Below are 26,196 nucleotides of genomic sequence, written 5' to 3'. Positions count from 1 at the left end.
TGCTGAATGCCCAGGGAGGGTGACAGGTTAACTCCAAACCAGTCAGCCTGCAAATCCAAGCAGGAGCAGATCCTCCCTTCCACTTTCCCATATCTCAGAGAACAGACCAAGCTTTCGAGAATTAAGCAGAATATTTTCAGAATTAAGCATCTCAGGGCATGGGATGGCTCCCGGGGCACATGGAGCATAGTCTGCTGGGTGGACGGGCAGCTGTCAGCATGGCTGGGGCAGTAGGGGCATGAGAGGAGAGTGCTGTGTGTTTCCTAAACCAAATCCCAAAGATGCTGGGTTGCTTACAGGGAGTATCAACACCCACATCCACACCAGAGGGCTGTTGTTCATCGTTACATCTCACCCACCAATGAGTCCCAGCTGCCAGCAGACATCCTTAAGTGGAGGTGTCTCTACACTTCACCACCCCAGATCCAGCTGCTCATCCCCGTTAGGGGAAGCTCTTCTCTCTCTGCTTTTAGTTCTATTTGGACACACACTATTTTCCTAAATCTCACCTTGTTACTCATACACAAAAAAGCAACCTTCCTTCCTCCCCTCCTTCTCTGTGAATTTAACATCCAAGTGCCGTTATTAAGGGTCCGTTACTTTTACAAAATGCGTGACAGATCATCTCGTGGTGCTCTGTGAAGTACTATAAATAATTAAACTTCAACTAGACTTGTCAAAATAAATGAGCAGAGTAGACTCTGCTGTGTGGTGCCTTTGATTTTGTTTGTGTGTGTTGCTCCTTTTATTATCTTCTAAATTGCAAAAATTCAGTGATCACAGCAAGGAGGTCCTGCCACTAACCTCATCGTCATACCACAGGGATTAATGGTCCAGCATCCTCCCTGGCCAGGAGGTTTGGTATCTTCTGCAATGCCTGGTCTTGGAGGGAGTTTGGTGCCCAGGTACCTCTTCCCAGCAGTATCACATCAGGGAAGGAAGCAGAGCTCCTTCTGAAAGGTATATGGCTCTTCCTCAGTCACTTTTGAATTATTCATTGAGAATTAATACATTTGAAAAATCCAGGTTTCTCTGCATGAATTATCCACAAAGCAGTGGATTATCCTTTTCCCCCATTTTTTTTTTCCATTTACAAATTGAACAGCAACTAAAACTTAGTGCAATGAGGCTGTGCAAAGACTTCATCCCAAGTCTGCACCAGGACCACACTCTGCATTGGCCACAAGTTCAGCCCTGCATCCCCCAGCCAAGCTGGGAAGCACACACTTGTGGGGCATCAAACAGGGAGGACAAAAGGATTGATACCAGAGCTACACTCCCCTAAACCACCATCTGGTTGCAGAATTAAATGGGGGAAACAGAACACTCTTCTTGGGGCTTGCTTGGCTCTGCAGCAGCCTGTGTTGGTGTGCACTCTGCTGCCCCATGAATGTGAGCCTCCCACCTCCTTTCAGAGCAAAGCTGTGCCCATGTGAAACACAGTATCTCGATTTCTGCTCCAACATGCTGCCATGGAAGATGTCAGCCCAAACTGGCCCTTGCAGCATCCCAGCATCCTCAGCCCCATCAGCAAGACTGAGTGCATGGGGACACCCTAAACCATTACAACCAGGTTTTAGGTACCTCCACAGCCCATAGGACATCCCAGCCAAGCCAGGCAAATTGTACAACTTTCTCTGATCCATCCACCATCCCCAAACACACCTGTATGCCCTAGCATGAAGCTCAAAGCCACTACAGTTCCCAGACTTATGGGATTAACTTGAGCAGCTCCATGCCAACCCCACCCACTTCATTCTGACTCCTGCCTCCCTGTTCTGAGGTTCTCAGTCACACAAAATGGTCCCAACAACCCCTTGAATCTCTCTTAGTTAAGAAAACTGCTGTAAAAGAGTAAATTTGAGGCAGGCAATGAATTGGAGCATCCAGAAAAGGGGTTTTACCTGCTTAATGGCAGAAATAGGCTTTTAACATCCAGCAAAGGATTCTCACTGTTAACAAAAATATTAAAAAGAAATCTGCTTTGCCAAGACATGGACAAGAGCTCTGGGTTCTCCTTTCCAACACATCGTACTGCAGCAAGCCATTCAATTCATTCAATATGGTGGTGCAATTCCTCAAGCTCACTGGAGACTGACTCTTCTCCTCCCAGAAGTCAGTGCCATTCAACCACTGTTTGTTCATGCACAATTCACAATCTGATGCATCATTGCCCTCCACTGCCATCATCTGTACCAGTGAGCATGAATGCCTGTTCTTATCCCACAGTACCTTACATCCATTTCCCACAGGCATGAATGCTAGCTAGTATGCAGTGTCAGAAAATGTGATGCAGGTTTTACTTTCCCAAGGTGGGAGATGTTGGTGCAAAAGCTGCTAAGCCCCCAAAGAAGCACGTGTGCATTCCCCATGCTGTGTTCAGGGAGGAGAAGGCTCTGCTGAAAAGATCAGCCAGTCTGTCCATGCAGCACATGAATGGAAATCCCTGCATGCAAAACCTCCTCTCTGCCCCACAATCTGCACCTGGTCCAGTGGGTTGTGTATCCTAATAAAGGACCTTCATCCGTGGGTGAAGCTACCCTGCAAAGTGGTAGAGAATCCTTCTTCAGGGCTGCCAGTTGTAATACTTGCTGCTGCTCTTGCTGGCTAATAAAACCAACGTGGAGCTGGCTACAAGGGGTGTTCTTGGAAAAGCAAAGCAGCCTGCCAGTCATTGACTGGCAGAGGACATTAAAAAGAGCATCCAACTGGAAGTGGTAACGACACCAGTTCCTGTACGGTCTTGTGCACTGTCCTAAATGACAGAGAAGAGGGGATTTCTTAGGACACAGGAGCTGCATAATCTGCAGTAGTAGCACCCCACAGACAGGGAAGCAGCTGGGAGGAGCCTTGGCAGCATCAGAAAGGCCTCAGGAAATTCAAGGCACTGCTGCTGGGTCACCTCTGACTAGCTTCAACAGAGGTGACAGGAGTTGTGACATCTCCCGCTTCTGCCCTTCTCCTCTCTGGAGAAGTTTTTTCTCCCCTGAGCTGTTTAAAATATTTGCCTCCTCTTACAGGGCTCAGTTATTCAGAGAGGGACTCAAAGGAAGATCCTAAACCTTCATAAAAATAGGATTTAAAGGAGAATGACTAGAGTGCCTTCACCTTAAGGGGTAACTTGAGCCAATGCCAGGAAGCTGGATCCACAGAAGGGAAGGGTGACGAGCAGGGATGTAGTCTACAAGAGCAGACACACCAAGAAAAGATTCTGACTGAGAAGGGATGCAAAGTGATTCATCATTTTTAGGCAGCCTGAAGCACTTCAGTAAGCAACTATGCTGTCAGAGGTGCTGGAATTCCAGCAGCCCTTGCCCATCTCATGCTCTAGTACCCGCACACACCTGATTTTGAGGCGAAAGGGTGGCTCCATACCAGACATAAAGAAATATGCTCAAAACAAGTTAATTTTCCCCAGCAATGCAGAAGCATTCAGAGCGCAGTGGTCGACCACCTGCTCCAAGTGGAAGATGAACTCTGCTTGGGAGATGAACTGTGCTCTGAACACGAGGCAGCAAGGCAGGTTGTTACACATTACTAGCATTTATTATCCCATCTCCCCTGTGCAGGCACCTCCACCGGTAGTCATCACATATCAGCCAAAGGGCCACCCTTGCTCTTCTCCACCTCTAATTCCATAATTGGAGGGGAGGGAAGAGGGAAGAAAAATCAGTGCTGAAGTGTAAATCGCTATGCTAATCTTCCTAGCACTAATTGTATGTTTATTTTGAAAGGAGGGAAGGATGGTGGGCAGCCGCGGGTAATTACTCTCTCCTGGTTCATCAGTGCAAGCAGCTCCTGGGAGGTTACTGGGCAGACTTGGCTGAGCCCCTGCTGCCTCCTGCAAGCAGGGTCGGTGCTCGCAGGTTGTGTTACCCCACATACACTCAGCCCCTCTCCCCCCATGCTCAAGTGTCTGGGCATGGGCATCAGGGTCTGCTTGTGCAAGGAGACGGTCAGGAACTGCAGAACTGCCCTGTGCAACAAGAGCCCAGCCTGTCCCCCTCAGCCAGTCCTGCACTGACTCAGTCCCCTACACCAGGGAGAGTGAGGGAAAAGCACAGTAAAGTGCAGAGAAAAGCCCTTTTGTATGAATGCACTGAAGGAAAGGTTTGAATACACCAGCTGTATCAAAAACTCCTTTTAGGATACATGTCCCTTAGCTACTAGTTGTTTTTCCCTCCATTCACACTGCTCTCCCCTGAGCATCTCCCAGCTATCCCTGAGCAGGACAAAGCTGGAGACCTTCCTTGCCGGGGACATTGCTTTTGAGGAAGTCAGACCAGCAATGCCACATACAGCACCTGTAAGTCTGAGCATCCCACAGCATAGAAAGCCAGACCCCTGGGGCAATGGCGAGCCAGAGAAGGGCAGCAGCCAGAATTTGCCTCCTGTAACTTGTTTCAGTTCAGACAGAGAAATAGACAGACATTGCCAAGCCCCTTACATCCTGAGTAGCTTCCCAAAATTTATTATAATATCTATTATTTGTCCCGCCTGCCTCGTCTTGCCTAGCATCTATGCATCTTGACTGCCTGCGCTACAATCTCAGCAGCCTAAGGATGGACAGAAAATTTTGCATTTCCCTAAGCAGTTCCATTTCTGCTCTTACAAAGCCTAAAAGCCCAAACCCCCCAGCACAACACCATGCCCCACCCCCCCACACACACACACACCCGCCCCCAGCTGCCTGGCAGAGGGCTTATCTTCCCCAGGGGATCACCAGGGACCACCTCCAGGCAGGAAGGTTGCTCCTGCTGGCTCTCACCAGGGGAAGGCAGTGAGGGTCATGGGGAAACCCTTTCCCTCTCCTCACAGCATTTCTGCCCTTGCTCTAGAACTGTGCAACGGATGAATAAGCATCTGCTCTGTTTTTTTCCTCCTCTCCCTTTTCCTTTGTGGCTGCAGCAATGCTTGCTGAGCCTACAAATATTTTTAAGTCTTACTACTCCTGCTTGCTAAAGGCTTTTTTGTGCAGTTTGTTGTACCTCAGGTTTGGATATTCAGGTTTCTCTATGCCTATTTTATTCATGGTAATTTAATGCTATCAGCAACACATTCAGATTTTACCTTAAATCTCATATTCCAAACCGAAAGTCTGTGGGGAAAGCACACACTTGACACGCTCTAAGCAAACAATATTCACACTTTGCAGTTACCCACCTAGAGGAATATGATCTCCTGAAGTGCCCTGGTGAGATAAAGTAACAATTTTTCTGTACGCTGGTGACCTGAACTCACATTTATTCATCTTAAATGTGGTATCAAGCTCTACAGAGTGACTTTCATGCTAAAAATAATTGCAGTTTTCCAAATGCATTACAGAATTTCTTAGAAGATGGAAGTCCAGGGAGGATTCCCAAAAACAGAACATAAGGCTAAAGAAATGAAAGAATAATTTAGAGCCTTAGAAATTGGATCATTTTTTTTTCTAATATTGCAAAGTTCATAAAATCAATGATTCATGGAAATATTTGCCCAGCCATCAAGTCAGCTTTGTAACAGGGTAAATAATTGAGATGCATTTATTACATTATTTATTTGAAAATTCACAACATAAATAATTCAAAATCAGTTAATTATCTGAAAACTAAAGGCTAAAGGGAAGCAACTCAGTCCATTAGCTACGGCCACCTGATGGAATTTAATTCCCCTTTACCAGGAGCAGGAGGCTGGTTCTGAAGAGCAGCAGGAACACACGTGCTGGCAAGCCAGCTCCAGGACAGCCCTGCAGCCATGGCACAACCTGCCTCCTGCTGATGCCTGAAATGCTGGTGCTGGTGCCCAGCTGCTGCTCACCAGGCTCAGGGTCCCCTCCACACCCCTGGGATCTCTGGGACTCAGCATCAGAGATGCTGAACTGGTTTCAGGACAAGCCCTGCCACCGGGGCTGGGTGATTTAACACCTCCATGGATCACTTTGACTTCTGCCTTGCTCCTTGCCCTGGTGCAGCCACTGCATGTGGTCCAGGTCTTCTGCATCATAGCATCTTTCTGGAACACATTTGGGTCATAGGATGCCTGAAAACAATTTCTGCCTCAGTCTGAGGGCTCCAAGCCTGTAGGAAATACAGGTCTCATCACCACTTTTCCTGCAAAAACAGGTATTATGGACTTCTTGAGGGGTTCTGGGGTAGGAAAGTGGGTGAGAAAGGGCTTAGCAGCAATTAGCAGGGGAGGACAGGACAGACCAGAGGCTGCTGTCCTCTCCCCTCTCCCAGGGTCAGCTCTGGCTTACCCACTGCAAACAGTCCTCCAGGCAGGGAGACCTGGCTTGGGGCTCACACCTGGACCATTTCTGTGTTTCCATCCATCATGCCTCCTGCCTGCCTCCAGCTTGCGGAGGACCAGCCCCTCTTCCACTGGGGCTGTGCCCCCCAGCAGCTCACAATCACTTGCAATTTAATCAAAATAAAACACCCACAAACAAACACAATTTTCTTTATTAAAAAAAAAAAAAAAGTGAAGTATGGGTATTTTCCACTTCTGTCATGACTTTTGCCATCATTAGCTGAATGCATGTTGCAAAATGCATTTATCACTGTCTGGAAGTGTTGACTATGTAAAAATATGTTATAAACACAAGATTATTTATTTTTCTCTTCTGATGCTAATTTTTGAAATGCACAAGCTTCATTACTGAAAGCACAGCCTTCTCCCTTCTTCCTTCCCATCTCCCCTCTGTTTCTACCTTACAAAAAATTCAGCAATCATCTGACAGATACATGGCTGCTGCTTTCAAACCCTGAACTTCATGAGGAGTCCTGGAACAGGCAGCTTCCTTCTAGCAGATCTGCTTTGCAGCTTCGGAAGAGCTTAGCATCGGGGATACAGATGCAAACAAGAATTACAAGATTCTGCCTCTGTTTCATAAAACATCATGCAAGTGAATGAAGACTTACGCACCTACTTTATATAAAGCATAAATTTCGTATCACACAGTGCTATTGTTTGAATTGTAGCAGCAGCAATTGTTCTTAGTACATGTTTCTTAGCGTGCAATGGTGACTGGAGATCTCACCTTAGCAGAAGCCCACACCGTGCTGCAGTGAAAGTCGGGGCTGGGTTGCTGGGGTTGTGACTGTCACCTCTGGGCAGTGCCTTGCACCAGGGGTCCGAGGTGATGGTAGGACTGAACAAAATACTAACTGGCCACAGTGCAGGAGGAGGAGGAGGTAGAGAGGAGAGAGCTCAAGTGTGTGTTGAAGATTGAAAGAAAGACTAAAAGCAGCTGCCCTTGTTTTACCCATTCAGCTGCGTTTTCCCCATCAGCATCTTTCCCATGGGTGCCCGCTTGGTTCAGGGCTGGTGGGAGATCCCCAGCTGTGTGGCTCTGCCCTCTCCCAGACCCTCTCACGGTCAGCAAATGGCATTGCTGTTGATTGCACTTGTGCTTTCATCTAAAGCAACACTCTTACTATTTCCTTGAGCACCTCTGGGCACTGCAGGGCTCCCCACCATGCCTGAGCTGTGCCCTGCCATGTCTGACTGCTCTTTTGGGTGCTAGCATTGCTTCTGTGCCAGGACAGGGAAATGCAGGAGCCAGAGACACTGGGCAAAGGCACAGTGTGCACACTGGTGCCATGGTGTGGCTTGTGCTTAGAAACCAGAAATGGCTCCAGCTGCCCCTTCTCTGGCATGGGTTTCCCTGCTTTGCTCTTCTCCCCCTCCCTGATGCTGAGCAGCCCATGAGCACTGGTTTAACTCCACAGTGATGAATTTAGTAGCTGTGTTTGCAGTGTAAGTAGCTCTGCCTGGGCTGCAAGCATGGCTGGTTCCCATCCATTTGCTATAGGATTCCATCTAGCCATGCAGAAATGGCTTTTAGGTGGGACTGGGCAAATGTGCAGACAGCTCCTGAACACTGAAGACTTGCATCTCTATGCGGGTGCTCACCTCCTTAGAAGCAGATGTTCAAAATCCAGTTTTGCATTGATTTTACACACAAGGACTCAGACCTGCCCTGCTCACACTGGTGCCTGTCCCTAGCCCACAGCCTGGCAGAGCTTCTGAGGACCACAGTGACACCAGTGCAGGACAACAAGCCACGGAGGCCCGTTACCTCCATCCCCTGCCCAACATGACTGCCTCAGGCACCCACAGCCCAGCTCTGCCACCCAGGCTTGTTTCATCAGTCTGTGGGTCCCAACCTTTGCTTGCCTCCACATGCCAGCACAACACCTTTCTTGCAATATGCTGCTTGTTTCCCAGTGCTTCCAGAGGAAACGACCCATTCCAGCAGCCCAGGACATCTCCCCACACCCAGTACAAGGCTGCATGGTGTCCCTGGCATCATGGGGACCCTGGTTAGGCAGGATGGGAGGTGCTGGGTCCCCTCTGCAGAGCAGCCAGTGCTGCCCTGGTCTGCATTCTGCTGCCGTATGATGTCACCCACCCCTGTGCAGGGAAGGGTGAAGGCTTTGGAGAAATTTTCTCTTACAATACCTTTGAAATCTCTCCTCTGATCAGTATGCTGGGGCATGCTCCATTCAGCACACATCCCCTTGTTCTGTCCTTTGCCAGAAGACTCATAGTTCCCTCCTCTCCTTGCACAGAACTGCCTTTCAGCTTCAGTTTTGCTTCTGTTTCAGGCTTGCCTCTCCCCAGAGGAGTCATTAAGTCCAAGTTGCGGCTGCTTTGCCACCAGTAGCACAAGCCTGGTGTAACGGCCACTCTTCGACCAGCAGGGAGCACAGGTTCAGCCCTCAGCTCTGTAGCAGTCTCTTTTGGTGACGCTGGCTGTTGTTTTTTAGCTAAGCCAGTTATATCCATGGCTTGTCAGCCTTAGCAGCGCTTCCATCTGGATACAATCTAGACCTTGTGTCAGCCCTAGGAAGCTGGGAGGAAGCCACCGGTTCTGGCAACGGGGCAGCACAGCTGTACGGGACAGCTTGTCCAGGCTAAGCTGTAATGTCTCTTCCTAGGAATGGTGAGAGTCAGATCCTGGCTTTTAACTTGTCCTGCAGCTCACTGGAGTCACTACAGATGTAATATTTACCCATCCACCAGCGTGTGAATCTCACCAGGGTGGCAGCCGACGCATGATCTCACCTTTGACTCTCACCTTTCAGCCTTTAACTCAAAAACGTGCCTATGTCAGGGAATGGGCTTCCCCAGCCTGGGGTGAGGGATGCAGCCAGGAGAAAAAACCCAAGATGTGCAAGTCCCTGGGAGCCAGCATCTGGGAAAATGCATTTCTGCTCAAAAAGGCTGCTGGTCCTGGAGCACCTGAGCAGCCAACAGTGTCCCTGACCCAGCAGGAGCATCCTCACAGGGAGTGTGTGCTGCAGAGACACCATAGGGCTTAACTCTCGGCACACAGCATCTGGTGAAGAGACTACCCTCTCCTCCATCCAGGACTGACTTGAGCACCAAGAATGCTGGGAGCTCATCCAAGGATACTGGGAGCTAGAAAGGTGCTGGGAGACAGTAAGACAGCAGTAATGCTGAAGACATGGCTGAAAAACTGGGTTGTAAATGGTTACTGATCTCCCTGCTAACCTCCATCCATCCTGTTACTAGTCACCTCTGCAGAGGTTACAAGATAAAAGAAACAGTGACTGTGCAGCTGATTTTTATGACTCTGTCTATGCCAGAACCATCCACCTACGCTGGCACAGGTGACAACCCAACCTGTTGAGGAGAAAGACTATGTTGAGTGCTCCTCACCATGATCAGGAACTGGACATGCACCCTCTGCATGCCTTGGTCTAGCCATTAACTCCACTGAAATTCCCTCCAGATGAGGATCCCTCTCTGCCTCAGCACCCAGAGGCACTTCCAGAGGAAACCCTCTTCTCTGTGCAAACCCACACTTCATCGCTACCTGTCACTCGCTCTCAAGGAGATCATAAATACATGTCAATTACCTCATCCAGGACACCCATCCTGGCCAGCAGTATTTTTAATAAACTATAACGTTACGCAAATTAGACCTGATGTGTGTTTCTCTTTTTGCATCTCTGAGACACTTGTGCATACTGGCAGATACAGGGACACTGTTTCAGCTCCCAATTCGCTGTGACACTGGGGTTTCTAAGTGTGATTTATTTGCCACTTGTAGTATCAGCCGAGCATGTCTTATGCCCAAGCTACCAGTGATGCTGGGAGGTTCTTTTTTTCCTTCTTTCAGCAAAATCTGTTACAAAGAAACCTCCCCCTTCCAAAAGAAGCTTGTCAATAGTTGATGGGATTTTCAGCACGGAGGGAGGTCTCTGCTGCAAGCTCTGGACCAGAATTGCTGATGTCTTTTCCCTTCTGCTCTTTGCAGGCTTTGTACCACACCCATTGTTACCAATGTCAAGGGATTTTCAAGAAAATTACCAAGTTTGCTCCTAAGCACTAGGAAGCTAGCAACATTGCTGAACCCCCACGTCCTCATGAAGATGCCTTTCTCTTACAGTACCAACAAAGACTCTGAACTGAATTCTGTAGTTTTCCAGACACAAATCTCATCACGAAATTTGTCTTAGAAGCAACATGACTAAAGACAACTCATGGTTTACCAATTCATTAAAGGCAGCTTTAGGGTGCTTAATATCAGATCAAAAACATTGCAACAACATGATGCCAAGAACCATAAAAAAATCACTTGGCTGTTTCAAATGTGTTCAGAAATTTTGATTAGTTTTAACTTTGTGCCAGCAGCTTTCCTACCCACACAGGTATTATATGTCTACACAACTCTAATTTTATTTCAGATGAGCTATTGTCCCTGCTCTGTTGCTGGATTAAAATCACTAATATGGCAAAAAAACGCTGATTATTTAACCAAAATACCATCATGTGCCTACACAAGATCCAGAGAAAGTATCTAAACCTGCATTAGCTAATGTGCTGGTCAGGTAGTACTGCAGCACCACGGACTCAGAACTTGTCATTTTAATTTGTGACTGGCCCATCTGCTTGCAGAGTTCCCAGGAACCGGCCGGGCTGGAAATATTGATGGAGCAATTAAAGGAGGAAGGGAAAGATGGACTTTCAGGTGAGACATGGGTCTGTTATTTCCTCCCAGATGAGACAGACCATGTGCCTTTGGACAATTTCATATGTCCATGGCTGGAAAGGGTTAGAAGATGGTCTCTGCTGTAGAAAACCATGTCTCTGCATCTGAGAGCTCATGCCATATTCCCATCAGTACCACCCTGTCAGCCTCACCAGTTACTCTTGATCTGCCTGGGTACAAGTGAGAGTAGAATAAGGCACAACAGAGTAAGAAGGATGGCAAAGGCAAATTAGACCTGAATTTAGCCCAAGATAATGCAGCCATCAGACCTTCACAGTGCCCAGCCTGCAGGACTCACATGCAGGGGCTGCCCCTGCGTTTCTATGGCATTTGCTCTGCAGAGATTAGGATGTCAGTGTTTCTGACCGAAACACGACTGCATCTTAGAAAGCACCAGAGAAGGAGCTGGAGTTTATTTCACACATCACCTTACCCCAGGCATCCCAAAGCATTTCCCTCACTGCTGAGGTGGAGAGGCTGCACACTGTGAAGGCATCAGACTCCGCACATTGGTGCTCAGCAATTACTTTCAGGGAGCTTGCGAAGTTCACAACCAGCCAAGGGCTCAACCTAAAGAACATCTAAGATGATCTGTGAACTACTCTCAACATCAGACTAATTGGAAAAGGGATCTTTTTGTTTATGCAATGACCACATGTGGTAATGAATCCTCTCTCATCCTTACCAGGTAGGGAGGGATTGTTATGCTCCTTTCACCTCAGATGGGGAAACTGAGACACAGACTAAATTTGTCAAAGACACAGCATCTCCAACCTCTTTCCTGGAATACAATTCAGAGGGGAAAAAATAGACAACCCTGATTTATTGTAATAAAGAAAGCAAGCTGAGCACCCCTCCCTAAATTTATGACCAAAAGAGAGCTTCACCCAGAATTTTTATGAGCACAGTGTGACATTCTCCATAGAGATGGAAATGTTTATTTAGCCAAAACCTGATGTGTTCCTGCCAAATGGTCTTGTCAGTCATCTTTCAAGCAGCCCTGATTTACACAAAGCCAGGGAGAGAGCTCAGCACTCCCAGCCCAGCCTCCCTCACCCTTGCAGAGGATTTTTCTCCCCCAGTACTGGATGTTTTAACTGCAGCAGTGCTGGAAGCCCTGCCCAGGGATGAGGAGCTTCTGCAAGCACCAAAGCTCACTCAATTGAAAGGTCAAGGGATAGAAATGGAAACATGCCCTAAAAAGAAGAATTCCCAGGTGGGGGCTCTCGGCAGCAGACATTGTTTGTCTCCAGCTGTTCACATAAGGAAAAGCTGCTGAGGTTCACGAACAACCCCATCCAGGGCAGAAGCAGCGGCTGGTCTTATAGCCTGTTCATTCAATGACCTTCTGATTATTACCTGACCATTAGATTTAATGTCTTGGGGAGGCCTGGCTGATTTCCCCTCTCTCTATCACACCCCTTTCTGCCTCCTAATGGGCTGCATCTGCCAAGCAGACACGGCAAAGCCGCTGGGTGCTAGGGAGGCTGCAAGGGGGATGCTGGCTGTGATCAGCAGGAGCAGGGAAGGAGGGAGCAAGCGGGCAGCTTTGCCTGGGAACCAGCGGGCAGCCCAGGCTCCAGGAGGAGGGAATCCTGCCTCTAGCCAAGGACGAGCTGCCCCAGATGGGGTGAGTGCAAATCACATTGGGGAGGGATAGTGCCCAAAGAGGGGTCTCAGTGATTTGCTGTGATGCTTTGAAACGACTGCCCCGTACCTTGCAGGGGGGGAGCTGATCTGGCTCTCCTTGGCTCCAGCTGGGCTCTGCAGTAGGACTTGCTCCACCTGCTGGGGTCCTTCAAGGCACCCCAGGCGCAGCCCCCCACCCCAGCATTTCTTGCACACATACTGTTTGATTCAGATTTGCAAAATTCAGTCTCATAAAGCAACCAGGGTTTGCCAGCCGTCTTCCAAGGTCAGACCTGCCTGTGGGTGAAAAACAATGCAAATTCAGTTTCTGCTGAGCCAAAGGTCGAGCCCTGGAGTATCCATTGGGAAGCAAGGTCACAAAAGAGGAAAATGAAGCATTAAACCCCCATTGTGTGGAACAAGTTGGTTCCCGTTTGGTTGTTGTGATCCCTTTCCCCTCAAAGCCTTGAAAAACATTGAGCCCTTTGACACGGGATGACAACTCGCATCCCAGTGGGTCTGTTTCCACCCAAGCCACGAGCAAACCTTTAATTTCAAAGAGTGGATTTAATTCACAAACGTATGATGGACTGAGGATCCTTCCCTGACATGCTTCAGAGGATCCACAGGCTGGAAACATCCCCTGGCTCAGTTTAGATGGTCTAAGAAGGTTGTGTGGGTCAAATCTAGATAAGCAACTTCTGCATAATGCGGAGCCAGGGGAAATGAGGGGGACGTTTTTTTTCTCCTGGGTCATCCATGCTGGAGCAGGCTGGGGGCAGTGCAGGCATGTGGTCATACATGGAGCCGTTAATGGGGGTCACAGCGGGCTCCAGCCACCAGGACCCTGACAGGGAACTCGCCGCAGTTTGGGGAACCTTGTGCAAATTTTCACTAGCACTTTTAAGTCATTCCCCACCCCTGCAGCACTCCCATCCATGATGCTAATGGCTATCTTGCTTAACTGGCCAAAAATTTGGGCTGTCCCCACTTAACCCTGAGGTGCAAAGCCCTTCCAAGATCCTCAGCTGAAATGCAAAAGGAGTGTTGTCGGGGGAGAGGGAGGAGCCTGCCCCAGCCCATGCCTTGGTGGCACAGACATTCAATAACTAAACACAGAGCAGGATGACAGCCCAGGCTCAGGAAACACTATCTCCCTTAATCCCCAAATTTCATCTCCTGGGGATCGTTAACCGAATAGCTTGTCCACAGCTTAATTGTAGCCAATTATGCCAGCAGGGAAAAGTGCACCTTCATTGTCTGGACACAAAGAAAAGCTGAGCCAGAGAGCTCAGATCAATCTACTCAGAGAAAATGTAACAAATGGGGCTTTGTGAATATCTTTCCTCGTTTGTTTTTCTTTTTCTTTCTCTCCCCCTCCCCCCCCCCTTTTTTTTTTTGGCTTAGTGCCAGGTCAAAAAAAACTGGGGCAAGAGGTGATGAGGGGACTGAATTTAGGTCAATCAGAGAAAAAAAACCACACACCAGGCAAATTAAAAAGGAATGGATTTTGTTCAGATTTTAAGTGTTCCTTTAAACTCCTTCAAACTGAAATGAAGAAAAGCCCTACCTGAAAAGGTCATACTGAATCTAACGAGAAAATAGCAGGGTCTTTTTTCACGTTTTAGCTGGGGGAGGAGGAAGGTGTGCTGGGAGCATTTTGGCATCTCAGTCCATGCTTTTCCCTGTGAGGGAAACACTGCACTCAGCTCCAGTAATGGCAGAACAGCTTTGAGGCTTCCCACTGCCAGTGCATGCCAGTACATCCCAGTGCCTGGTGGCAGCTAGACCCAACCCCTTCTGCATGTGCCGCGGCCTGCATTTGCCAGGTGACTTCTCAGCCTGTGGGGAGCTGATGTCAGTTTGGCTGATGCCCATCTTACCTGCCCAGTGCAGTGGTGCATCCGATTGCACTGGGCAGTAGCTACAATTTTCTCGAGCCTCAGCCAGCATTTGCCATCCCTTTCGGTTGCCACCAGCTCCTGGCAGCTCTGAACTAGGTGTTGGCTCCAGGCACAGCACCTGTAAATCACCGGTGCCACACTGGGACGACTGCTGGTATGGGCAGGGTATCCCTCACCTGGGGATGAGAGCAGGAGGAGATTGTCCATGGTATGTACTGCTGGAGGAGGAAGACCCTCAGTCTGATCCATCCAAGCCTTTCCTTCTGGTAAGGGAACCAGTTCTGCTGAATCTACAGGATCTCATCCTAAAGCAGCAAGACGTTGTAGGCATGCTGGTCACCAGGGCTTGTCCCAGGCGCTCTCAGCTGGTTTGCAAAGTGCTGGTTTGCAAAACTGCTGGCATGGCCTCAGACTTCCAGACTGATTAAAGGGATGGCAGGAGAAATACAGAGGAAAGCTTATGATACATGATGAACAAGAGCAGAAGAAATACCAAAGCATGTGGCTAGACAGAGTAAAAGCAGTTGTGGGCCAGCACAGCTAGAGAACAGACCAGCCAAGGGAGTGTCAAATAGTGAATCTCTGTGTATTTTCTGTTAAAGTGTTCTGAAAGGCAGACAATTCATTGTGCGTCTGCCTCATCTCCTACACCAATTCATTCAGTAATAGAAAAATCTCACACAGACTCATCAGCCACACTCCTCCTTTCATGGCTGCTTTCCATCAGCTTATGCATATTTAAAATATCCTCAATCCTCAATTTGCAGCATGGCATGCAGCTCTGAGAGAAACTCCTTTCTGAAAAAGTCTCAGACCAACAGAGCCCATTATTTAACACCATGACAATTCAGATGGTGACTTGCAGGATAAGGGCTGGCTTCACATCCAGCCACGGCAGCCAAGAATCACCACTTTCTTACAGTGTTTTTAACAGTTTTCCATAAAAATGTTGAGGAATAGGGTCAGATATTTTCATCACAAAAGTCACCATCACTAATGGGCTGGTTGATGGTCCTTCAGTGAGTCTTGGACCACAACAGTCTGCTCAGACAGGCAGGGAAAGGAGTTTCTGGAGGTCACAGCTGGGAGACAATGCTAAGGGAGGACCTCGTGCCTGGCAGAACCCGCTCGACAGAGCAGTCTTCTTCCTCTGGAGCTGTCAGACTCCACGGATTTCCAATTAAAACAGCAAATAAACGAAGCCACCCATCAAGATAGGAGCTTTTTGAACCCGCACGGGCTGCCCCGTGTTGTGCAAGTCTTGAATCTAACTCTGTGCCTGGCCAGGTCTTGGCCTGGGACCTTCACCAAAAATCCAGGGAGCTACAGGGAGGGATGTCAGCAGGTGGTGCTCTTCACCTGGAATCTCTACCCCAGCTGGTGGGATAAGGGGAAGGTCCTGTCTCTCGGGCATCCTTCTTAATGGTGGGAGTAAGCAGAGGTCTTGGCCACTCATGACCATTAAACTGCTCAGAGAACTGACTGTAAAAACAGCTCAACAGCTCCAGTCCCTCTGACACGTCCTGGCCATGAACAGAGGCTATATTGCTTTTAATGCCTGCACAGAGAGGATGTTAACACCCATGCAGAGAGCTGGTGGGATGGATCTGGTGCCCTCCTGCACACTGTCAGCAGAAATATGAACAGTCCTGTCCAGAAAGGGGGGTTTAGGTGCCTCCCTGTCCTCCTGACCAGTCACATACTAGGCTCTCAGCTCGGTGGTGGGTTGGCGCTAGCTTCCTGTCATCTTTCAGCTGGACGTGTTTCTTGAAGGCAGTGGCATTCTGCAGGTCTCAGGGATGGTGTCTGTTTGTCTGTGGGGGATTCAGCATGAGCAACAATAGAAGGAGTGGGATGCTCCCAGTGTGGCTGTCAGATCTCTGGTTTCAGGAGTATCAGTGATGCTGACAGCTGGGCACAGGGAAAAAACATTACAAATGGAGCCCAATTGGTCTGGAGCTCTTGGAGAGCAAACAGAGATGCTGGGAGATCCAAGTCTGCCAGTCAGAGTGGTGACATTTCCCTGCGAAGACCCCAGAGCTCTGCTCTCTGCACACCTGGGGTGTTAGCACTGATGCTCTGATCTCCCCAGCTAATCTTTGCAAGAGTGTCCACTACAGCCCCAAGATCTAATTTTGTTGCTTCTGCAGACAAATCCTCAGGCAGTGCAGCTGGGTCTGAAACCATGTGAAATGTGCCTGCTTTTTGCCAGGCTTCCTGACCCACTGATATTTCTGGCACACTTTTTCAGCTCTTCTGGCCAGCTGATATCTTTCATTCTCGGTCAGTGTTCAGACTAGGAGAAGCTGATATTTGGGTAGAGCAAAGAATCTAATCTCACCCTCCAAAATGCTCCTAAGCTCAGGCTGGTGACATGAGGAGCAGGGCAAAATGGTGTGGGTTAACAGCTAATATTTAAAAAATATATAATTTCTTAAGAAAATCTTTGGAAAGCTCAAGTAATCCATTCAGGTTGTGTGTGACAAGCATCCAGCCAAGAAATACAATATGCCCTAGGTGCACAAGCCAGCAGACAGCACAATTTGTATGCACTGCTAGTCTTTGGTAAAACTGCTTTGCTATACAAACCTTTCTAAAAAGGAAAACCTGGTGGGTAGGTGTTTGTTAAAAGCACTGCGTTCACCCTTAGAGCAATGCATAGCAAGAAACTGGAGTTGCTACATCTTCCTGGGGGGAAAACGTGGTGCAGAGGGGTTGCACCAAGCACCTAAGTACGTGCAGGAAGCCCCTGCCAGGAAAAAATAAGATCTATGAGGTCACTGGACAAAGTAAAAGCTTTGCCTTTTGCTTTGAAGAGTCAAGATGCCTTTAGCCTGCCCTCCCTCCACCCACAAAATACTCCGTATGGACCCTACAGTGACTCCACTCAGCAAAAAAAAGAGGCAATTTCCACAAGTCTTTATTACATTTATAATTAAGAGACACAACTATTTCCTCCCAGCTGAATTATCTTGGTAGATCAGGGCTTGAAAAAGGGGCTTGCTTTGAAAGAAGGACTATTAATGTTCAATTGGTTATTGATTATTAGCCCATTCTTATTCCTCAGTAAAAACAGGCATTAAGACAGAAATGCTCATCCTGAGATCTAAGACTTTGCCATAGCTCTTAGAAAAATGAGGACTATTTATTGAGGCACTGGTCCAGTAAAAGCAAATGTGACGGTGTCTGTCAATATTTGATTAGGATTTTGCCAAGGGGCCGGAAATTCATCGTTAAATAAAACTACTACCTATTATATAAAAGAAAATAATTACACTGCTGTCCCCTGCTGTGCCATATAGCCCATGTGTCTGTCTCCATCTGTGGTTCTTCACTGCACTCTTCAACTGTTCAGCTCTTTGTGGGAGAGAAACCATCTTTTTCATTATGGATGTCAACCATCCAGCACAACTGGGCCCAGTCTGCGGCAGGGGTGTCTCAGTGTTACACCAAGGTGCAAACACCAAGGGAGGACAGGGAAAAGGCAATGGCAACTGAAGAGATTAGGACAATGGGCAAGAAATTGGGAAGAGGGTTGATTTGTAGATGAACACATTTGTAATTGCTCAGTAGATGAGGTGGGGAGAAGGGGAACAGTCTTTTATTTGGGGTTAAACTGGTCTTGTTTCCCTCTATCCACTCCAAGTTAGGTGTCTAGTTTCAGTTCTCTGAATCAAATGGAGCAAACACTACAGGTGTTACCCGGTTGCTTAAAAAACCCTGACATCTGTGCTAGTTAAGATGTGTCAGAGCATCCAGGGCACCACTTCAGGGCTGGCAGGGAAACTTCCCTCTTCCGAAGCAGCAGGTAAAGGTTGTGAAGTCCTCCTGCACACGTGGATACCCAAATCCTATCCATCCCATGCCAATTCAGTCCCATGGAGAGGAGACTGACATGGCATGAGTCACTTTATCCCCCCAGTTCTTGGGGCACCTTGCTGGCCAGGACACACCTCACTGCAGATGGACAGAGATACATGGGGTAAGCCCTGTCCTTCCAGATTTCATGGGAAAACCATGGGATTCCATTGCTCCAGCATTCAGTACACTGAAAACACAGGTTTTGGCCCCTTTTCAGGTTTTTTTAGATCTGGTTCAGTCTACATGAAGTGAGGTGGCAGCAGCAACATGAAGGAGAGCTGTCAGCAGCCTAGAAGACCCCTCAGCAAGGCAGTACGTATTGCAGTGCAGGGTATCCCAAGAGAAGTGCTGCTGAAGGTGTGCTGTTAAAGGATAAAAATGATGGTTTGTGGGAAGAGGTTATGGTAGCTCTCTATCCGCTTTCCTTCTCATGGCAGCTTTCCTTTTCCTTTGGCAGCATGTTCTTCTCCTGTATGGTCTAACTAACTAGGCAGTACAATACAAGTAAACTGAAGGCTGGTGGTTTCTACATTCCCTGGACATTGGAGGATGCTGTTTCTGTTTTAGGTAAAACAGTCCTAAAACCAGTCTGGTTTCTTCCCACTATATCTGTTGGCTTAAGAAAATGATGCCCTTGCACTGGAAACCTTGCCTAAGACTTTCAAGCCAGAGAGACGTGCGTGTGTGCAGAGAAGCACAAACCCACTGGGAGCCCAGCTCTTCTTTGAGTGAGCCATGGTGTCAGCCTGGGCACGTGTGTGCTTGGCGTGCCTTGAAAATCTGGCAGCAGACAACTAGCTGTATGAGTGGAAAGAATACACACAACCCCCTGGGAAAGTCAGTTTTGCTTAGCCAAAAATATCGAGAAAGCTGTAGCACTCCTCAAATGTCTACATCCAGCAGAGCAGAGGACGTACTGCTGGGAATCTGTGTTGAAAGGCAGTAGGACAAGACAGCCCTGACCCAGCAGCAGCTGTGCAGCCTGGCTGGCAGGGGCAAGGAGCAGGCTGGAAAATTTCTGGCCCATCCCACCTCTTCAGTATTCATGGATACCAATGAATATTTTACAAGGCTTGAAATATTTACAGTTGGAGTTGACCTTTTTTTGTTGCTGATACATCACGCATGGTTAGATGTGATTATTTCATGGTGACATTTACTGAGCCATGAAAAAGGCACAAATGCCACTGAAGCCACTCCCATGTTCAGCTCAAAACCAAGGAGGGATAACCCTGAACAGATCCAGATGGTCGGTGTCCCCCCTCCCTGAGCAAGAGATAACCACATTGTGGGAGCTCACTCCAGGACTTGAGAAGTGAAACAGCTGAGATGGGTCACCCATTCAGTGCTCAGAGCTGTCCCTCTGCTCAGGATATTTATGTGTATTTTAAGTTTCAAGGATTTCAGCCGTTCCCAGTCTCTAGCAGGTGCTGAAGCAGGACATCCTGAAGCATGGGTACAGGTCGTGTCCAGAGAGGGAGGCAGAATCCCACATCACTTATGAAAATCGCTGAGAGGAGTCCTGGGACAAGTGGTGCAGGCATTGACAGTGAGGTCCTAGGACATATTTTGTTTAGGAATGGCTGTGTTTATAGCACTTTCTCAAAATCAGCTATTGGCCTGCCTAGTGCATTTTCTTTGCCCCAGTCCAATACTATGAACTGTTATCCTAAAACGCACAGTCCAGACACAGCAACTTAACACACTACTGTGCACCAGCCAGGCCACAGTGCCTGCTGAACACAGAGGCTGGTAGGAGGGAATGTCCCCTTCATCCAAAAAAACCAGAGGGATAAAGATAAGGGTCCTGAATGCTCCCCCATTTCATGGAAATGGCCCCCTCCATGGAAAAAAAGTGGTGTAACCTGCTGCAAGTAGTTAAAGACCTGTCACATCCCTCACTTTTAGGCCAGACTTTAAGTGTCCAGGCAGTGATGATACTCAGATCTTCACTTCATCTGCCCCTCTCTGTAGGGGTGCCAATATAAATTGCCATTGGAAAGGGCTTTGGGAAGAGCCTGCCCTGATATATTTACTGGTCTGGGCTGCAAGTGAAGAACATTTCTATTGCACATTATGTTTTGCAGCTGAGTGATCTTCAGTGCCAAGCTCAAAGAGGATGACAGCCCCTTCCTGGGACCAAGAAAGGTTTGGAAACCAGGAACAGGAGCCTGACTGCCAGCAAAACAGCTGGTGTTGTGCTCCCCCAGCTTACAGGAGGATGAAGGGGCACCCCATACTGCCTCAGCCCCAGTCTGTGAGCTCCCATCAAGGACTGGGTCCTAGGACCAGCTCCAGCCCAGAGGAGCTCAACCAATCACAGAGGGACCAGAACAGCTCTGCCTTTCCAAAGCTGCTCTCAGGTCTTCTCCCATCTGCTGCACTCTGGCACAGAAGCAGCCGCAAGGAAAAGCCTTGGGTATCTGCCACCCAGGCCCACTTTGCATTCAAAGCCATCCCACATGTCTTGAGCTCCCACTTAGTCCAGAGCAGCTGCAGTTCCTCAAAAAAGTGTCAAAAGATGCCACTTAAAGCAGTGTTAAGCACAAGTGGTTGGGTCATGCACCAGCAAAGGCTCCCAGTTGTACAGTCCTCAGCTACCCTGCTGTGATTTTGAGAGAGAAACCGCTAACCCTGAGCTGACTTTGAGCTCATTTAAATCATGTGTTAGTAACTCCTCTTCTTTTCTCCCCTCTGACAGTTTTTCGCCTCCTTCTCCCCTTTCCAGCCCATTGCTTCTTCTCCCTGTTTTCTCCTTCCCTTTCTCCCCCTGCCCTTTTCCCCTAAAAAAATGAACTAAAGATGAAAAGTATATGTTTTCTGTTGCTTTGTGACTATTATTACTGTTTTCCATGCCTCCGTTGCCTGAATTCTGGAGACAGGGTGCAGTAAATGGGGTGTTTAATCTTGCTGTCAGGGCCATATATCATTCCCCAAGCTCCTTCTGGGGTAACAAGAGCTGCTCAGTTGACAAAACAAGCCAAGGAACGAATAAACGAACAGAAAACATCCAGTCTGTGCTATTAATCCACCCAGAGCCAAAGGCAGATGCAGGAAGGGAGAAACACACACCAGTGATGCCTGGGCACTGTTGCTTCCTGGAAGAGTTTTGGCCGTGAGCAGCGTGAGCTGCTCTAAGCACACATGTGTTTCCCATCACCCTGCAGATATGCTGGTCCATGAGTCTCACCAGCTTGCAATGACCATGGGAAGAAGCAGCGCTTTCCCCTCCTTCCACAAGTCTAATTTCCAGGGTGAGATGGACTTAATTTGTACCTCCTCCAGGGCAGGCAGTGGCTTCCGCTGTATCTTGAAAGTATTTGACGTGTTATGAGGTGCTGCTGTCACAGGGAACAAGGATTCATTAAGGTGATGGAGGGCTGAGTGGAAGTGGCAAGCAAGGGCTGCATTTTGGGAGCAGCCTTGCTCAGCACGACGTCTGCGGCGCTTTGCTGCAAGCCTGCTGCACACCCAGCAAATCAGTCTGCTTATTGTAAGTGAAGGGGCGCCTTTGGGTACCCGCGTGTCCCAGGTGGCAGCAGTTCACACAGACACTGGCAGGATATTTGTTTCAGTGCTCTCAACCTGAAAACAACCTGTCAAACTAAGCTCCTCTGTTAGGAGCTGAACCATGATTTCTTCCTACATCCCTTTCTGAAACAACCAGTACTGACCATTTTTAAGGCTTCCCCCACAGTGATGCCGAGGCCGGTGCAAAGCCCAGAGGTCTCCAGGATGGAGCCACCCAGCCCTCACACCATCCCCAGCCACAGAAACACCCTGAACGTGGATCCAAACACCTCACCTGCCTCTGAGCCTCAGATACAGTCCTTGGAGACTTGGCCATGGCAATGGCTTGTCGATGACGAGACATAAAGAGATGGACAAAAAGATGCTGCCCTAGAAAGGATGGGCTGAAAGGCATTTCCCACTTTCCTGGTACTTGACATATTCTAGATGCAATAGTCCAACAAAAATAGGAGCGGCAGTGATTGATAACATGGTGTGCTCAAGGTCAATGAGCTGGACAATGACAGAGGGGCTTTGCCATGAAATATTCAGCTGGGTATCAGCACATCTATGTGATAAATAAATGTTGCATGTAACATGCATCATGCAGGATAGATTTGCTACTGGGAGCAGAGTGGGGGAGCTACCTTCTGGCCCTCAGCCAGGCATGAGGGAGGGCGTGGGAAGTGCCATGCTAATAACAGCAATGTTATTTTGAGATTCCTGGACAGATTATTACTGATAGGAGAGGTCCCTGTATTGAGAGGAGGCTTCCCATCCTCCCCATGGGGGGAGGACTGGAAGATCTCCAGGAAGCACATGCCCTGCAGGCCATTACAGCATTCAGGATGATGAAGATGTTTGTTAACTGAGCTGAGGTAAAAGGCTAGACTCGTCCAACTGTGACAAGTTTCTGGAAATGCCCACCAGAATAATAATTGCAGCATTAAGCATTCAGAGGGTACTTAGCAATGCTATCATATCAGGCAGTACTATCAGACCGCCAATAATGCATGCACGCAGCTAACCAATCACAGGGGTGGTGGAGCTGTGGCAGGGGAAGGAAGAGGGAATATAAAGCATGTCTAACTGCTCGAGCCATGGGAGTGGGGGACAAGAGGAAGAGAGATTATTTCAGTGGTGAATGGAAATGCTTTTAAGCATAAACAAATGAAGCATCCGAGATCCCAGATCATGACTGGAATGGATGTTGAGGTCAGTGTTATACCTCTGCACATTTTAATGGGGAACATCTGCCAAGCCTGTGTGGTTGGTGGAGGACAGAGGCTTTCAGGGAATTGCATTCTTTCATCTGCAAGACTTGAAAGACCTCATCCCACCTTGGCTTGGACACCCCACACCCCCCTCCTGGCAGTCTGTCAGATGCCCAAAGCCAGGCAGGAGCATACGAATGGGGTCTGGGTGCAAGGAGAGCTCATGTCCATGCACATGCTGTTTGATGGGACATGTCCAGCAGAGCTCACAAGTGCAATTCTCAATGGAAATCAGTTTTACAGAAGCAGAAAGATTCATCTCGCTGTGCGCAAAAGCTATACCTAACCCCTGAGACAGCAGTGACACCCAGGTGTTCTCTATTTCAGCCCCATCTCTGACAGTAAACTCATGACTGGTGACTTTAATACATTCAAAGCTGGTTCCTTCCCTGTACCTCAGTTTCCCCTGCCTTGAAATGGCAATGGCACTTCTTGCTATCTTCAACCAGACAGTTGGAAATATGGGGGGTCAGCTCTGAATGGTGCAGAGCAGTGCAAAATTATGGGTGTTAAAGCTAACGGGTATTCATATACATAAAGCTGCAGTGGATCAGATAGGGCCCTCAGCACACCAGGATGAAACCCTAAGGATTTCAAGCACTCATTGCTTTTCTTATTTATACAACCACTTGATCAATAGCCACATACCTCCTGTATGAGGGAAAGCAAGGAAAGCAGGACATGGAGAAATTAGAGAGAAAGCATCTGTGTTCAGAGATATTATTTAGAAATGGCATTGAGTTCACCAGAACCGAACCAGGAGCCCTGAGCCTGCTCTGCACAGTCACGGGATGGCATGGGGCTTTCAAAGTCATCTTGTAAGCTTCTGGGATTCAAAAAAAAAAAAAAAAAACAAAACATTAAAAATGCAGCCATTATTTCTCTTAAGAGGACATTCTGTCTACATTGCCTTTCCCCACACCTACACAAGCAGCAGCATGTTAGAACAGAACCATGGCACCATTCTGAGCAAAGATTAATAATACTCAAAAAAAAAAAAAAAATAACAAACACACCCCCCCAAACCTAGATAGGGTTTGGCTGTCACTTTCAATGAGAATGTTCATCAGCATCCTATTTTCCTCCAAACTGTCACCAGCGCTGCAGTGTTACAGCTGCGCCCTCTCCACCCTCCCTCTTTGCAGCAGGGGGGAAGAAGGATGTCAGCTCCTCCTCGGCAGGCTTCCCAGGACTAGGATCCCACCACCTGCCAGCTCTTGGTCTGGGCAAACTGGGCCAGTGAAGCTCCCCAAGGTCTCTGCCTCTCCTCTGTGGGATCTCTCACAGTCCAGGTTCCCATTAGTCTTCTACAGTCAAAGCTTGTTTATTAGCCTTCACATTGCTTCAAAAGCAACAACAAAAGAATGCCTGTAAAGTTACAAACCTGAGCACTGAGGAAGGATGAAGTGCCAAATTTTGCCACGTCTTCACCTAAAGCTGGCTGGAGGAGTTCCAACCAGCAAGGTGCCAGCAGCCTGGGGCAGCATCCTCCATCCCAAAATACACCTCTGAAATAACTAGAATGATTTGCCACTTTCTTCAGAGAGAGGAGCTGGCTGAAACTCAACTTTGATGGCCATCAGAGGATAGATGAATCCCTGCCTAGTGGTGCTGGGAAGTCCTGGTGTAGTTGGGAAGTCCTGGTGTAGTTTAGATTACTCAGAAAATAAAGAGGAGAAAAGGTGACTCTGGGTCCTAGTTAAATAACAGCTGAACAAACCCAAAAGACAGCCTGGGCTGGAAACATCCGACAACAGGGGTGTCCGAGAGCTAAGAAATACACGGCACACAAAGTCTAGCTTGAGACAACTGCAAAGTAGAGAACTTTTCCTGGATTTTTCCCTTGCTCTGAAGAACCTCATCTCAGCATGTGTGAAAGCCACTAGACAATCAGTCTGGATTAGCAAGACATCTGATTAAAAAGAGCTCCAAGAACAATGGTTGCTGATGATGAGTAAGATTGGATTTAGGTCACATTAAAACACTGTGAATAAATCATCCCACTAAAGACCAATTACACCAGATTTTTGATTGATGAATGGAAAGGAAAAAAATATCTTCTGATGCATTTCTGATGATTTCTAGATGCCCTTTAACCATTCTCTGCCCAGAACGAAGTACAACACTTTTCCAGCAAAAGGCTGCTAGCAACTTTCTCACTCCCTGAGGCTTTTGAAAGAGTGATGTGAGACTAAGCAGAAACAGGCACAAATGCACTTTTCCCCATTTAACCTAAAGCAGGTGAGATTGTGGCTGTAGCTCTCTGCAGCCTGGTGGAACGAGGACCAGACTCAATCCTTGTGCAGGGAAGATTAGCTGTCCCCTGGTCCCCCACTTTGTACAACTCGGTCTAGCTCCCCTTTTGAAAGCTGCCTCTTAAGACCACGGCAGGGCTTTCCCCCCACAATGATAGGTGTCAAACCTGCAATAAGCAGCCTGGCTGGAGCCCCCTCCTGAAAGCTTCTCTGAGATCTTTTTCAGATAGTGGCTCTCCTTTTAAAGGATGCTTTTGTTCCTCCCCAGGTAGCTTTGCCTCTCATCTCTTCTCTTTCCCATCTTCTCCCTCTTAGTGATTCTGTTGCACCGTTTCCAACAACCATAATAACTTCTATTTGTGTTTCAGGAGGTAGAACCTACCCCCATTGACATCAAAGGTTAAACCGCCATATTTTTTATTATTTTTTTTTTTCGGCAAAGCCAGGATTTCATCTTGAATCACACTCTAAAATAAAGAAGTACAAGGACTTTTAAGCTGGGTAACACATGATCATCCTGGTTTACTGTGCTAGATGTATAGCTTCCCTTAGCCAGCAATGTCTATCCATCTCATACATCAAGTGCTTTCTTGTTTGCCACCACTTGTTGTTGCTTGATCTGTGTTCATGAGCTCTTTAAATTACTGTTTAAAAAAGTAATCTCCCTATTGTCTCTCTTAAAGATACAAAGACCAATCCAGGAACAAAAGGAAATTCTGCCTCTTAACGGCTGATTGAGTTGGGCACAAAGCTCAGCC

This window comes from Falco biarmicus, chromosome 3, assembly GCF_023638135.1.
Source record: "Falco biarmicus isolate bFalBia1 chromosome 3, bFalBia1.pri, whole genome shotgun sequence".
Taxonomy (NCBI): domain Eukaryota; kingdom Metazoa; phylum Chordata; class Aves; order Falconiformes; family Falconidae; genus Falco; species Falco biarmicus.
The sequence above is the reverse complement of the archived record's forward strand: the minus strand, read 5'-3'. Positions refer to the sequence as shown.